The following is a 14,314-nucleotide window of genomic DNA, read 5'->3' on the forward strand; positions in this document are numbered from 1 at the left end:
CCTGAAAGTTATTGTTGGAAAACTCCACTAAGAGCAAGTGCCTCTCCGATGACCCCTTAAATTCAATAACACAACCCTGAAGCATATCTTCAAGGATCTGAATGGTATGCTCTGACTACCCATTAGTTTGAGGATGATAAGCAGTGCTAAAAGTCAACTTAGTGCCCAAGGCATTCTGTAGGCTTTGCCACAATCGAGCTGTGAAACGCAGATCTCTATCCAAAACAATAGTCACAGGGACCCCGTGAAGTCGGACAATGTCCCTAACATACAAGTCGGCAAGAAAATCTATCGAGTCACTCATGCGCAATGGTACAAAGTGCGCTGAATTAGTTAACCGATCAACTATTACCCAAATGGCATCATTACCCCGTCGAGTTCTCAGATGACTCACAACAAAATCCATCGTGACATGCTCCTATTACCACTCAGCTATAGGCATGGGTTGCTATAAACCCGCTGGCCTCTGATGCTCGGCTTTCACTTGTTAACAAGTAAGGCACCTCAATACAAACACGGCTACATCTTTCTTCATACCTTTCCACCAAAACTAGCGACCAAGGTCGTGATACATCTTTGTACCTCCCGGATGTATTGCAAGGCGTGAATGGTGAAACTCTCAGAGTACCTACTCTTTACAAGACTCCAGCACAAAAAGATGGTCGAGGTATCTAACACTCCAGTCAGAAAGCACATTCAAGCCCTTCTCTACCTTCCCACTAAAGATCTTCTCCCAGTGGGTTTCTACCTCATGATCACCCCTCTGTGCTTCTATAACTTGGCTCACAAGTGTAGGTTGTGCAACTACAGTAAACAAGGTAGCCGACTCAACGGACTCGCCAAGATGCAAGTCGAACTCACCAATGGTGCCCAATATCTCCCATTCTTGAATGGCAATACTAGCTACACTGCTAAAGGATTTCCTACTCAAGGCATCAACTACTATGTTAATGCAACCCAAAGTCGTAATTCTCCATAAACTCCATCCATCTTCTCTGTCTTAAATTCAAATCTTTCTGTGAAAACAGATACTTCAAACTCTTGTGATCGGAGAATACCTTAAACCTCTTGCCATACAAATAATGTCTTCAAATCTTCAAGGCAAAGATCACCGCCGCTAGCTCTATGTCATGAGTAGGATAGTTTCTCTCATATGTTTTCAATGGACGTGAGCCATAAGCTACTACTTTTCCCTCTTGCATAAAGACACAACCCAAATCTTCCTGAAAAACATCACAATACACTGAATAGCCCAAACCCCTCTCTGGAATGAACAACACTAGAGTGATGGTAAGTCTAACTTTAATTTCTTGGAACAACCTTTCACAAGTCCCACTCCACACACACTTAATTCCTTTCCTCGTCAGTTTAGTCAAAGGTGAGGCTAACTTAGAAAAAATCCTTCACAAAACGATGGCAATATCCGGCTAATCCCAAGAAACTATGTATCTCAAATGCATTCTTAGGTTGCTGCCAATCATGCACTGTTTCTATCTTAAAAGAGTCTACAGTCACTCATACCCCGGATACCACATGGCCTAAGAATTTCACTTTTTTCAACCAGAACTCACACTTTCTGAACTTAGCATACAGTTTGTGGGCTCTAAGTAACTCAAGCACAACTCAAAAGTGTTCCTTGTGTTCCTCCTTAGAGAGTGAGTAAATCAATATGTCATCAACAAAGACAGCTACAAAATGGTGTAGGAACTCACGAAAGATCTGATTCATCAAATCCCTAAATAAGTCTGGTGCGTCGGTTAACCCAAAAGGCATCACTAGGAACTCATAATGGCAATACCACATACAAAATGTCGTCTGCTGGATGTCCTCCTCCTTCATCGTCAATTGGTGATAACCTGATCTCTGGTCTATCTAAGAAAAGCAACGAGACCCCATCTTGGTCAGTCAAGTCATCTATATGAGGCATTGGGTATTTGTTCTTAACAGTTATCTAGCTTAATTTTTGATAATCAATACAAAGTCGCAATGTACCATCTTTCTTTTTGGTAAAGAGAGACGGTGCTCCCCAAGGAGATGCACTAGGGTGGATAAAACCTTTATCTAACAATTCTTGGAGTTGAACCTTTAGCTCACTCAACTCACTGGGTGCAAATCTATACAGTGCCATGGAAATCGGTGTCGTACCAAGCACTAAATCAATAGAGAACTCTATCTCACGGTGAGGTGGCAAACTAGTGAGATCCTTGGGAAAGATGTCCGGGGCATTCACAAACTACCCTTGGCAACTCAACTTGGACCACGTCACTCTCAACACCCAAAAATGTAGCAAGAAGGAGGCTAAGCACACCCCGACCACGTCGATCATATATTGGCAACAAAGCTCTATCAACTTGGTCCCCCAAGAAATAAAAACAATCACCACTCGAGGTACATACAGTAACCCTCTGACGATAATAGTCTATAATAGCCTGATAAGATGGCAACTAATTCATACCCAATTTAACATCAAAGCCCAACATATCAATCGATATAAATACACAAGGGAGTCGGCGACCGGCAACCTCTATCTCACAACCCCGACACCCTTGGTCCAACATTACCTCACTACCAATGGGTGACTCTACCCTGAGTGTAGACGCTAACTGAGCCACTTCCAACCCCAATACCGATGCAAATGTAGACGAGATAAATGAATGGGATGCACCCGTATCAATTAACACATTGGCAATAGAATTACACAATAAGAAGTTACCTCTCACTACCGAAGACGTTGTCACTATATCTGGCACTCCTGTAGGTCTTTGTTCTATTTGGTCACTCCTTAGTGCACAAGTTTGATGCATGGACTAAGCTAAAGAGGCTCCCTAATTGGCCCTTGTGGCCTATACTGACTGTGCAGGCTGATGGGTTTATGTCTGCCTTTGACCAGACGCACCAGACATGCCACTCGACTGAGGGCAAAACCTCATAACATGTTTTGATTGCTCACACTGATAACAAGTAGGCGACTACCCTCTCCTTTGACTCTAGGTCTGAGAACAAGCTGCAGACGATGCAGACTGTTGCCCTCCTCCCTTCTGCGGCCAAACTATCGACTTGTGACCCAGCTGGCTACACTTGAAACAAGTGATCCCTCCCTGACCACCTCTTCTTGACTCAGAACTTGGTACAGGAAAAGTGGACCTAGACTATGCTCCCTAGGACTGCTATGGAGTGGAACCCCTCTGCCTCTTACTGTCCAATTCTCCCCATAAACCTCCTGACTCCTCTACTTGGAGCCCCTCATCCTTTCCTCCTTAGTATGAATCACTGTCTCTAAGTGAATCGCCACCTCCACAAGCCAATTGTAATCCCTAATCATGGATGTAGCCACCTTAAAAAGGAGTCTGGTCCTCAACCTCTTCTCAAACCTTGATAAACTAGTGAATGTAGCCTTAAACTCGGCCACTGGTGTGTTAAGCTGCTTAAGCTTCAATAACTGCTCCCTTAACTTCTCCCTAACAATAGGAGGCAAAAAAATATCCTAGAAGGCATTGACAAAGGCCTCCCAAGTCATGCCGATGTACCCCCACACAAACTTTCACTACTGACCCACATCTTCTTTCAGTTGGAAGGATACCAAGGTCACTCTCAACCCATCCTCCTCGATGCCAAGCATCTCGAACGTCTTCACCATCTGCTCGAGCCATTTATCAGCTTTCAAAGGCTTTTTTGGATCCCCAAAAAACTTGTTCGGATTTAACTGGAAGAACTCCCTCTTCAAGAAAGATTGCCATGTCTCAGTAACATGGGCCTGGACTTGATTTTTAGCCCTGAGAATGTCCTTAGATTCCTACAAAGCTTTGGCCATTTCACGGGGCAAAGCACCCATGGCTTGTTGACCAACCGATTCAGCCACATTGGCCTGACCAACCCCTTTGTCCTACGTCGAAAGTTTACCCAGTAACGACACCTCCTGCCGTCTAGGCCTGACATGCCTAAAACCACTACGTCTACGTCCTGACATCCTAATAAAGGTAACACCAGAGATTAACACATTCACAAATGTGCCAAAGCTAACTCACTCATGTCCTAAAGCGATGGACAACAATTAATTCACTCCACATAAGCACACAATCACGTAAACACATACGAATTTCCTTTATTGATAATGATCGTCCTGCGACGTTGCCAGAGTTCTACTTAAAAATAGCAGTGATCAAGTGCTCTTCTAATAGGACTTCTAAAAACTTATAGACCCAATCAACATCGTAGAAACTAAATTTCATACACATTTAGCCACATAAACATGTTATCACATCTCATACCATACATACAAATATCTCTATGAAGTGACATAAACCCATTATGGAAAACATCACTCCCCACGTACCTAAAGTTTTCAAATCCGGTACGCTCTAATATCAAGTTGTAACACCCTGAAATTAAAGATAATAAACCATCCATAATATTAATAAATGATAACAATTTATAAATATAGTTTTTTGAAATAAGTATCCTTCCATTTCATATGATTCCGTGATACAAAAGATAGCACATGCAGTTATACATTCACAAGTCCTAACCCTGAATTTATAGTATGTGTCGCAAGTTAAAGATATGAAATAAGAGTAAAAGAAATAATAAATTCCCTAAAGGCTTACAACTTCCTAAGACAATGCTTGGTTACAACAAAAGTGAGTTTTAAACTCAATACAGATAAAGCCCTAGGCTTGTACAAAATAATTACAACTAGTAACCAAAAATGAAGCTCTTGCTCCAAGTCCTCCGAAGCTATTGCCTTGGCGGAGGCATATTATCAGTACTTGTAAATGGTTTCCTATGTAGGGTGGGCCAAAACCCAATAGAGAAACTACAACACAGTTTGTGAATCTTAACAAAGTTATAAGGTAAATGCATATGCAATGCTTGTGCCAAAACATTTTCATTTCTCCTTCCAAAACCATGCAATGCCAAGATTATATTACAATTCATGATATTATTCCCTTTACAATAGAAAACAAGGCAATAAATACAACACTGTAAATCTCTGGGATGTGTTTGCAAGTAGGCTACAAGCACTATCAAATTACCATTTTTACCGGTATTAACAGGAAGGCTTGACACCTAACTGCGTGGGTTTCTGGACTTTCAGTAAGGACACACAGGCCAACTTAATACAACAACTACACTCCTACCTAGATTCATCAAGGTATTCATCCATTTTTTTCAAAACAACAACATTTTCAATGAGTTAAATATGCAAAATGCTCAATGCAATGGATGAAAAAATAGTTTCAATTCTCCTAATTCTCATGCAATTTCTACAAAATTATAGCTATCCTCCATTGATAGTCCAAAACAGATATCTCTAAACGAATAAATAATTTCCATAAAGATAAACTTTCCAAATTCCAAGATTTGAGTGATAATACATACCTCATCAATATCAACCCAATTTCACATTTCCAACATTAGTTCCAACTATTTATACAAAATCAACATTTGAGATATTTAGGGAAAAAAAACCCCATTTTCTTCCACAATCAATTCCAAGTATCAAAACCAACCATTTTATCACAACTCCACTGCATTTCCAGTCCCACAACCATTTTCAAGAATCTATTTGAAAACCTCTATTTTGATTTTTAAACTAAAATCCTAGGTTTGTTAAAAAATCCCCAAATCACAATATTGTTTTAGAAATATCAAATAACAAAATTAAAAGTCATAAGAAAGTATGGATAATCCCTACCTCGAGCTTAGAAGACAATAGAAGGAATGGAGAAGCTTCAACAATGCCGAAATCTAACTTTAGTCCGATCAAAATGAAGCTCGCGGAGTGTTCACTTTTTTTTATCAAGGGGACACGGGTGAAGAAATCAATGGATCTAGGTGTATTTGTAGAGAGAAGGTGGGTTTTAGAGAGAGAGAGGCTCTAGATTTAGCATTTTTGAAAAGTTTAGAGAGAGAGAGGGATATGAAAAAGTGAGCCAAAAATGTGACTTTACGAATTGATATATGCGCAGACCACTCAAGTACAAGAAATGTCGCTTGAGCGACCATACACAATAAGTGAGACCGGTCGAGCGAAGAAGTTTACCACTCGAGTGAAGAATACAAACTCCCAGAAGTTTTATAGATAGAGGACCATCACTCGAGCTCAAGAAGGGCCGCTCAAGAGTAAGAATGATTGCTCGAGCGTAGAATGCCAATTCCCAATATCTTTGCAGGCCTGTAAAAGTACTAAGAGTTCTCAAAGACCACTCGAGCGTAAGAAGTTTCACTTGAGCAAAGAAGCCAAAATCTAGGCAGGAACGATGTTGAAAAACTAACTCTTGACCTGTTCCAAACGCAGCCAAGATGCTCCAATAACCAAACTCAATGAGAAATAAGGAGAAATAAGACATGAACTGTAATAACCCGACCCTCATATCTGTTTCTAGTATATTTTCGATCTGTTATTCTGCGCATTTACTTGCTTTCTGTGAAAAGTGATTTATATCTGTGGCATTTTTATTAGTGTATTTGGAACCTCCCTATTTTATTTTGGGCTATTGATTGTGGTGGTAATAAGATGGTAAAGTAAGATTGGATCAAAAACTTTAATTTGAATAATTCGTTTACGACCAACCGTCACTCTTTTGCCCTTTTCTTGTTCCACACTTGGAATTTGGATGTGAGGTTAGAACCATTGGAAAGCTTATTTTCGGGGCTTCAATTCGGGCACAAGAATGACCTAAAACGGAATCCGGATGAGAGAGTTACGCCTGTTTGAAGTTTTCATATCTGTGCTGGAAGCAGAACCGCACGTGCGGGAAATGCGGCGCACGTGCGGCGATGTGCGGGGCAGCAGCTCAAAAACGTGATTTTTGAGTCATTTCTTAGATTTTCTTTTCCTCTCTTCTTCTTCCCTCTTCCATGTCCGAAACCCTAGCTCCCAAAACCTTGATTTCCTCCACTTTTCTCAACAAATTAACCATGAATCTTGCATCAAGGGTGGAGAATAAGAGGAGATCACCACTTTCTACCGAATGGAATTCCGAAATTTTTGAGGTATGTTGGGGTATGTTGGGGTTCTATTATGAGGTTTAGAGTATGGTTTATGGGTTATGGACCTAGGGTGCCTAATAAATGAGAAGATTTGGAATAAAAAGTAATGGGTTAAGAAGATTTGAAATTTGTAGATTTCTTAGAAACCCTAGATTGATTTTTGATGATAATCCATGATTTGGCCCAAATTGATAGTTGAATCATGAAAGTGATAGGTTGAATTAGATGTGCTCAAGTTTAATTGGAATTTGGTTATGTTTGAAAATTATGTTTAAATTTTGCGATTGAACTTTGTTAAATGCATTGTAAATTATGTTTTAATAAAAGGGAAATTGGGGGAAAAGATATATTGATAATGTGGATGATATAAATTCGATTATGGAATGTTGAAATGGAATTTAAGAATTCCTTTTGAGATATGTTGAATTGTGGTGATTATGTGGGTTGATATTAACTATGTTGATATTAATTTTTGTGACCTAAAATGTGAAGTTTTCAAGAATGGGTTTAATCCCAAATCATTTTACTAAATATTTGTAGGCTTGCTTAGTTATTAAACCAAGAGAATGATTTAATAGGATTTCTTATGGGGATGGGGAAATGTTTGGTTTTTGGTGAAAACACTAGAAATTTAAGGAGTTTTGGGGAACATGGAAATGTTCATAAAAATCCTTTCTTTCTTTGAGTAGAAGATGAATGGGTGTAAATTCCATAATGTGTTTTGTAAGACTAGTAATCTTATATATATATATATTGAGTTTGAGAAGTAGGTTTGAAACTTCATGCTGCAAAATATTGTTTGCTCTGTTTTACGTGCTTAACCCTCTGGTATTTCTGGAATTTGTGTTTGATGCCTTACTGTATAAGTTGTGTACACGTGTAGGGCATAACCTGAGAAGGACGAGCACTCCGTTATAGCACTGTGAGTAATAGTACTCTAATGCACATTATTTACCGTTAATAACGATTCTTATTAACATCTTGTTCCCCGTGGTCAATTAAGTTAACATGTATGTGGAACGAGAATTAGTGTGAACTTATGTAAACATTGAAGGATTTGGCACACACTAACATGATACAGATATCTACCTAGAGTGGATCATCAGAACGAATAATTGGATACGACTACAGGTTGTTTGTACGTTAAATAACCATTATGAAATTATGTTAAATATTAGATGAACCTCTGAATGACTCAATCCGGAGAAAGAATTGAATGTCAATAACACGATTATGTGACCCATGTTATGATGTGAATGGCTCCACTCTTATTAATGTAATGGAGCATTTACCTTCTGTTTATTGTTAATAGTGTTGTTCTATTATTGTGGGACAATTATGTCACCTTATGAGAAACCATGGGAAAATCTAAGAGCATTACTGGGTACTACGTTCTGTTTATTATTGATAATGGATACTAACACACTGTTATCTGTAAGTCAGTTGTATGGATTTATAATGAACAAGGGGAATTTAAGTGTATTACGAGATTATGGTATCTGCATATCTCTGGACTCGTTTAATATGTAATAACATTCTGTTATCTGTGAACTAGAGGTAGTAATTCATGACAAACAAATGGGATGTGACTGCATTATGAAGTTCAATCTGGTAATAGTTGTTATTAGCACTCTGTTGAACGTAACGTAACTGTGTTACCTCATGTGAATAATTGGAAGGAACTATGTGTTTCTGTATGATTTATGAGGCCGAGGGCCAGCTTGTGAAATTATGAATATTTGTGAAACTATGAACTTATGAGGCAAAAGGCCGACTTGTGAATCTATGAACTTATGAGGCCAAGGGCCGACTTGTGAATCTATGAACTTATGAGGCAAAAGGCCGACTTGTGAATCTATGAACTTATGAGGCAAAAGGCCGACTTGTGAATCTATGAACTTATGAGGCCAAGGGCCGACTTGTGAATCTATGAACTTATGAGGCAAAAGGCCGACTTGTGAATCTATGAACTTATGAGGCCGAGGGCCAACTTGTGAATTTGTGAACTTATGAGGCCGAGGGCCAACTTGTGAATTTGTGAACTTATGAGGCCGAGGGCCAACTTGTGAATTTGTGAACTTATGAGGCCGAGGACCAACTTGTGAAAATATGAATCTATGAGGCCGAGGGCCAACGTGTGAAACTATGAATTCAAAGGGCCAAGGGCCAAGTTTGAATCTCAATTATGAATCTATAAAGCCAAAGGCTAATTGTGAGTATGTGAACCCACCAGGCCAAGGGTCAGTCTGTGAATTTGTGAACCAACAAGACCGTTCTGACATTAGTACGGAATCAGATTAACTACCTATCTTTTATATTATATAAACTCTGATTTGCATTATAATTCAAGTTGAACATTAAGTTATTCACGTACTATTATTCACTGAGGTTATCTCACTATGTATTTTGTCTGATTCCGTAGGTCCTGCATTTGGAGGTCAGCCTCAACTTTTAATGCTCGTCTTCCTTGTTAGCCTCTGTGTGTCCAAGCATTTGGGTGAAGCCTACCCATTTGGTGAAGTTTTGGCTTAGATTCTGATTGTCTATAATATGTTGTAACTTCTAATGTTTCTTTTTTATTATACGCCCAAACACGGTCGGGGTTGTATATGTGTATGTAACTATTATTATCTGTCTATTTGTGATCCTGGCATGATAGTGGTCGCTCAATGGATGTAGCTCTTTCCTTGCATGTTATTATATAAAATTTATGCTTCCACTCAGGCCCCATATGTTATATATAACAGGTTAAGTGTCCGTTTTTTTGAAATGGTCATGCCCAAACTTCTAGGGGCAGGTTTGGGGCGTGACATGAACAATCGTATAAGACAATAAAACTTGGATCTAGAATATCAAATGGGTTGCGTCTAAACCAGAATCGCTATAATCTTGAAGAAAAGGTTTATTTTCTTCTTGTTTTAAAAATGCATTGCCAACTAAAAAATCTCCCTCTAAAAATGGAAATTGAATTATTCTATCTATTATAAATTCATTTTTATTAAGAATGAACATGATAACTTTCATTTTTCATTGTTATTGATTGACTGTTTGCCAATTTTAATACAATTGGATTTTCAGCTAAAACCCATTTGTCTGGAGGTAATACTCTAGGTTTTTCCAAATTGTATGAAGCACCAGTGCCAACTACTGCATCAATAGTGTAAGAATGATAGCTCGAAAAGTTAGACAATAATTTAACATATGAATTTGTCGAGCTAACTTCAACAATTTTTCCAAAAATTTCATAAGATTTTTTACTCCTATCTTCGTTTATTTTTTGTATTTTTTCTTCTACTCCTTTTTAGAGTTCCTTTTTGAATAATCCTTGTTCATTTAATTTGGCATTTAAAGTGATGGAGAGATTATCGAGAGAAACTATTTTTAGGTTTTGGTATTCTTTGATCGATATTTTTGAAAACGATTCAATGGTAATATGGATATTTATTATTTTGTATCCTATTATTTTTCATCTAAACTTTCTTGTACACAAGATTCTTTTACTATAGATTCTTCAATGATAGCCTTATCTTTTTTTTTTATTCTTTCTAGGCTACTTGTAAAATCAGATCTAGTAAAAACAAATGAATTTCTTCTAGATAAACAACACCTCTACTTTCTCGAATTGTTAAATTTTTGAGTTTTATTTGATCTGGAGTTTCTTCAAGAACACATTTCTTAGGTCATGATAATTGTTTTACATTAACCTTTTTAGATTAAAATTCATGACCATGACCACTCGTTTTTTCAAATAGCTCTACTTCAAGTACATGTTTACTAAGAGGATTAATTGTATTAATCAATCTATACATAAGCCTGTAATTAGTAGGCAATGTTTTTGCTTCTTGTATCAAAGTTTTGCATACCTTGAGTTTTTATCGTCAATCCTAATGCTCGATTAAGATTAGGATCTTCTAATGCCAAGAAATATTTTGGTTTGAAAGTGAACCAAATTGGTCTATTATACAAATTACTTTGAATTCCTCTGATTAAGGAATTTTCAAAACTATGCCATCTATTATCCATGACATATGTTAACACAGGAATATGTGTTCCGCCTGAAAATAAAGGACATATACTAACTTGTATAAGTCCTAAATGAACTTAATTATATTTTTTATTATGATATTGTTTGATCTTATTCATATCAAACAATGGTATATCTACAGACGTTTCTTTTATATTAACAACTGAAGTTCTTCCTTCAAATATTTCTACATTCATTTTACTTTGAGGTTTGAAGATGGCGTTTTTTTAAATTTCCTTAATTGAATTTTTTGACATTTTCCAATCATTTACGGAAATTCTGGTTCTTCAATTTCAAATGGTTTACTTTCTCTTTTCTTAGGAAGGATCATTTCATTATCATCATCTGAATATATTTTCATCATAAAAATAGTTTCAGCATAAAAATAGTTTCAGTTAAAGCTTCTTTTAAGCATTGTATATCGTTTTCATAAGAATTATATTGAAATTCTGACATAAGTTCTTTTACTTCATTGTCAAATTCTATTTCATATCCCTATACTGGTTTATATTTTTTTTAAGAAAGTAATAATTGCTTAACATGTTTTTTTCTTTCTTTGTTAGGACATTTGTTTGCAAAATATTTTTTTTTTCTCCACAAACCCAACATTTGCATTCTTCAGAAGATTTTCCTTTTGTTATTTATTTATTTATTTTTGTTTATTTATTTTTTATTATTAGATTTATATCTACCCCAAGGTTTTTGTTTTTCTATATAAGGATTAATTTATTTTTTTTCTGAATTTTTTTTTTCATTTTTCACAAACTTCTTCTTTTTAGCCAATAGTTTGGATTTTTTATCACAACCATAGCTTTCTATCATACCTACTATTTTTGAACAAAAACAACAGTCCATATATGCCTTTTTCATATCTTTTATAGCTTGTCATTCTTTACAATATTTTTTTTACAACTTTCACATAGAAGTCATTCTCCTGTCTAAAGAATCACAGATTTGATTATTTTTGTGGGGACATAATTTTTGAATGACAACACGTGGCTGAGGTGACACCGAAGTGTCAGCCGAGGTGTCACGTGTCCTGGTCATGATGCCAAGATGATCTCGGTTAGGCCGAGGTTATCCGCGAGAATACCGGAATCTGAGATAAGCGGATACGGGACAAGAGTCCTAGAATGGGAGAAGACTTTAGTTTGGATTAAGATAAGACTCTTAGAGAGTTTATCCTAATTCAACTGGGAGTCCAAGATTAGCAGTAATCCTAAGTCCATTGGAGCTAGGCTTCTATTGGGACTAGAATTATGTTGGCTATAAAAAAAAAAGTACCCTCATGGGTCTAAGGTATGTCTTTGATGCTTTTGATATTCGGTCTAGTGAGTTAAGCACTATTGGTTATCTTTGAGAGATATTGAGTACTGACTTGATCGTCAGAGTACCTCCAGGTGGACGAGCCACCGTCGAAATCTTCTCTTTCTGTTGCAGGTCGTTCGGGCTTAATCTATTCTGTCGGTATTTTCCAGTTGAGTAGTAAGTTGGCAGTGTGGTCAGAAAATCACTTAGACAATTTGGCGCCGTCTGTGGAAAAGAAAGGATAATAGATGGCCATCACTGTACAAGATCAACGTATCAGAAACGACGAGTTTAGCAAAGATGGAGAATGTGTCGACATAAACGGAGTGAAGACCCTTCCAGAAGGGATGCAAAGATAGGGGGCATGAGTGCTCCTAAGGAGATGACATTCAAGTATAGAAGAGCTCAGCCCAAGTGAGCAGATCCCGGATTCCAGATCCTGGATCCGGATCCCAGATCCTAGATCCTGAGTCCCAAAAGACAAGATCTCGGCCTAAATAAGTAGGTCCGAGAAGACAAGAGCTTAGCCTAAGTGAGCAGACCTCGGATTTCAGATCCTGGATCCCAGATCCCAGAAGGCATGATCTCGGCCTAGATGAGTAGGTCCGAGAAGAGAAGAGCAAAACTTGAGAGAGCAGATCCAAGATTCCAGCAGACAAGACCTCGACACTTAACCTGAGAAGAGAAGAGCTCAGTGAGCAAATCTCAGATCCCAGAAGATAAAAAGAAAACATACAAGGTCAGACTGCAATTAGCCAGGTTGAAGACCTTTTATAAGGTCCACAAAAGAGCATGTGAAAGCCATGCAGAGGGTAAAGAGAAGAGAGATTATTGTTTAACACTTGTTGAAATTTGTAGCAATTTACAAGTTGAAGTTAAACTAAGATTATTGTTTAACACTTGTTGAAATTTGTAGCAATTTACAAGTTGAAGTTAAACCGAGATAATGTTTAACACTTGTTGAAATTTGTAGCAATTTACAAGTTGAAGTTAAAGCGAGATGATGTTTAACACTTGTTGAAATTTGTAGCAATTTACAAGTTGAAGTTAAACCGAGATAATGTTTAATGCTTGTTGAAACTTGAGAAAAGTTTACAAGCAGAGTTAAACCGAGATGATGTTTAACGCTTGTTGAAACTTGAGAAAAGTTTACAAGCAGGGTTAAACCGAGATGATGTTTAACGCTTGTTTAAACTTGAGAAAAGTTTACAAGTTAAAGACTAAGGTTTAACACTTGTTTAAACTTGAGAAAAGTTTACAAGTTGAAATTAAGCCGAGATAATGTTTAACACTTGTTTAAACTTGAGAAAAGTTTACAAGTTGAAGTTAAACTGAAACGAAGATTAACACTTGTTGAAATTCTGAGAGAATTTACAAGTTGAAGTTAAGCTGGGAAAAAAGATTGGTTTAAACACCTGTTGAAATTTTTGATAAAAATTTACAAGTTAAGCCAAGGTTATGTTGAAAGAAGTATCTACATACTTGCCGGGATTACCATATTTCCGAGACTTGGAAGAAATTTGAAGACAGAAGTCTTGCTAAAAGTGGAGTATCAAGTTGTAAATAAACACTTGTGAAAATATTATTTTCAAGTGTTAAGCCAAGGCTGGGAAAAATCGATTAGTGGGTACAACCGAGGTATTACACCCCAAGGAGATTGCACAGTTAGAGTGTATTTTGAAGACATGAAAATTATTAAGCATACAAGAGTAAAAAGAAGAACACATCGGCTTGAAAGGGTCCGTGCAACTTATGGTTACATTAGTAGACAAGAAGAAAGAATAAGCAAGGAATGTTAACACTTGTTGAAATTTTTTAGCAATTTATAAGTTTGTTATAGCTGAGATTACATCGAAAGACGTTTTCGAAATATAATCATCCAAGGTGACCAACTAGCTTGGGAAAGGAGAAGCATGAATAAAAGAAGGCAAGTACAAATGAGGAAGCAACACTTGAATACCTCTATTAAAGAGCACACTTATAGAAATA

At 37.2% G+C, this 14,314-nt stretch overlaps 1 long non-coding RNA gene across 1 annotated transcript; it reads left to right on the forward strand.

Moving 5' to 3' along the window:
* The first annotated feature begins 6,727 nt into the window (after positions 1-6,727).
* Positions 6,728-9,553, forward strand: LOC114283639 (uncharacterized). The gene is made up of 3 exons (XR_003636629.2): positions 6,728-6,996; positions 7,877-7,915; positions 9,416-9,553. It is a non-coding gene; the product is annotated as an uncharacterized LOC114283639 (long non-coding RNA).
* Positions 9,554-14,314: the final 4,761 nt, after the last annotated feature.

This window comes from Camellia sinensis, chromosome 11 (assembly GCF_055761805.1).
Source record: "Camellia sinensis isolate YWXY chromosome 11, ASM5576180v1, whole genome shotgun sequence".
NCBI lineage: Eukaryota > Viridiplantae > Streptophyta > Magnoliopsida > Ericales > Theaceae > Camellia > Camellia sinensis.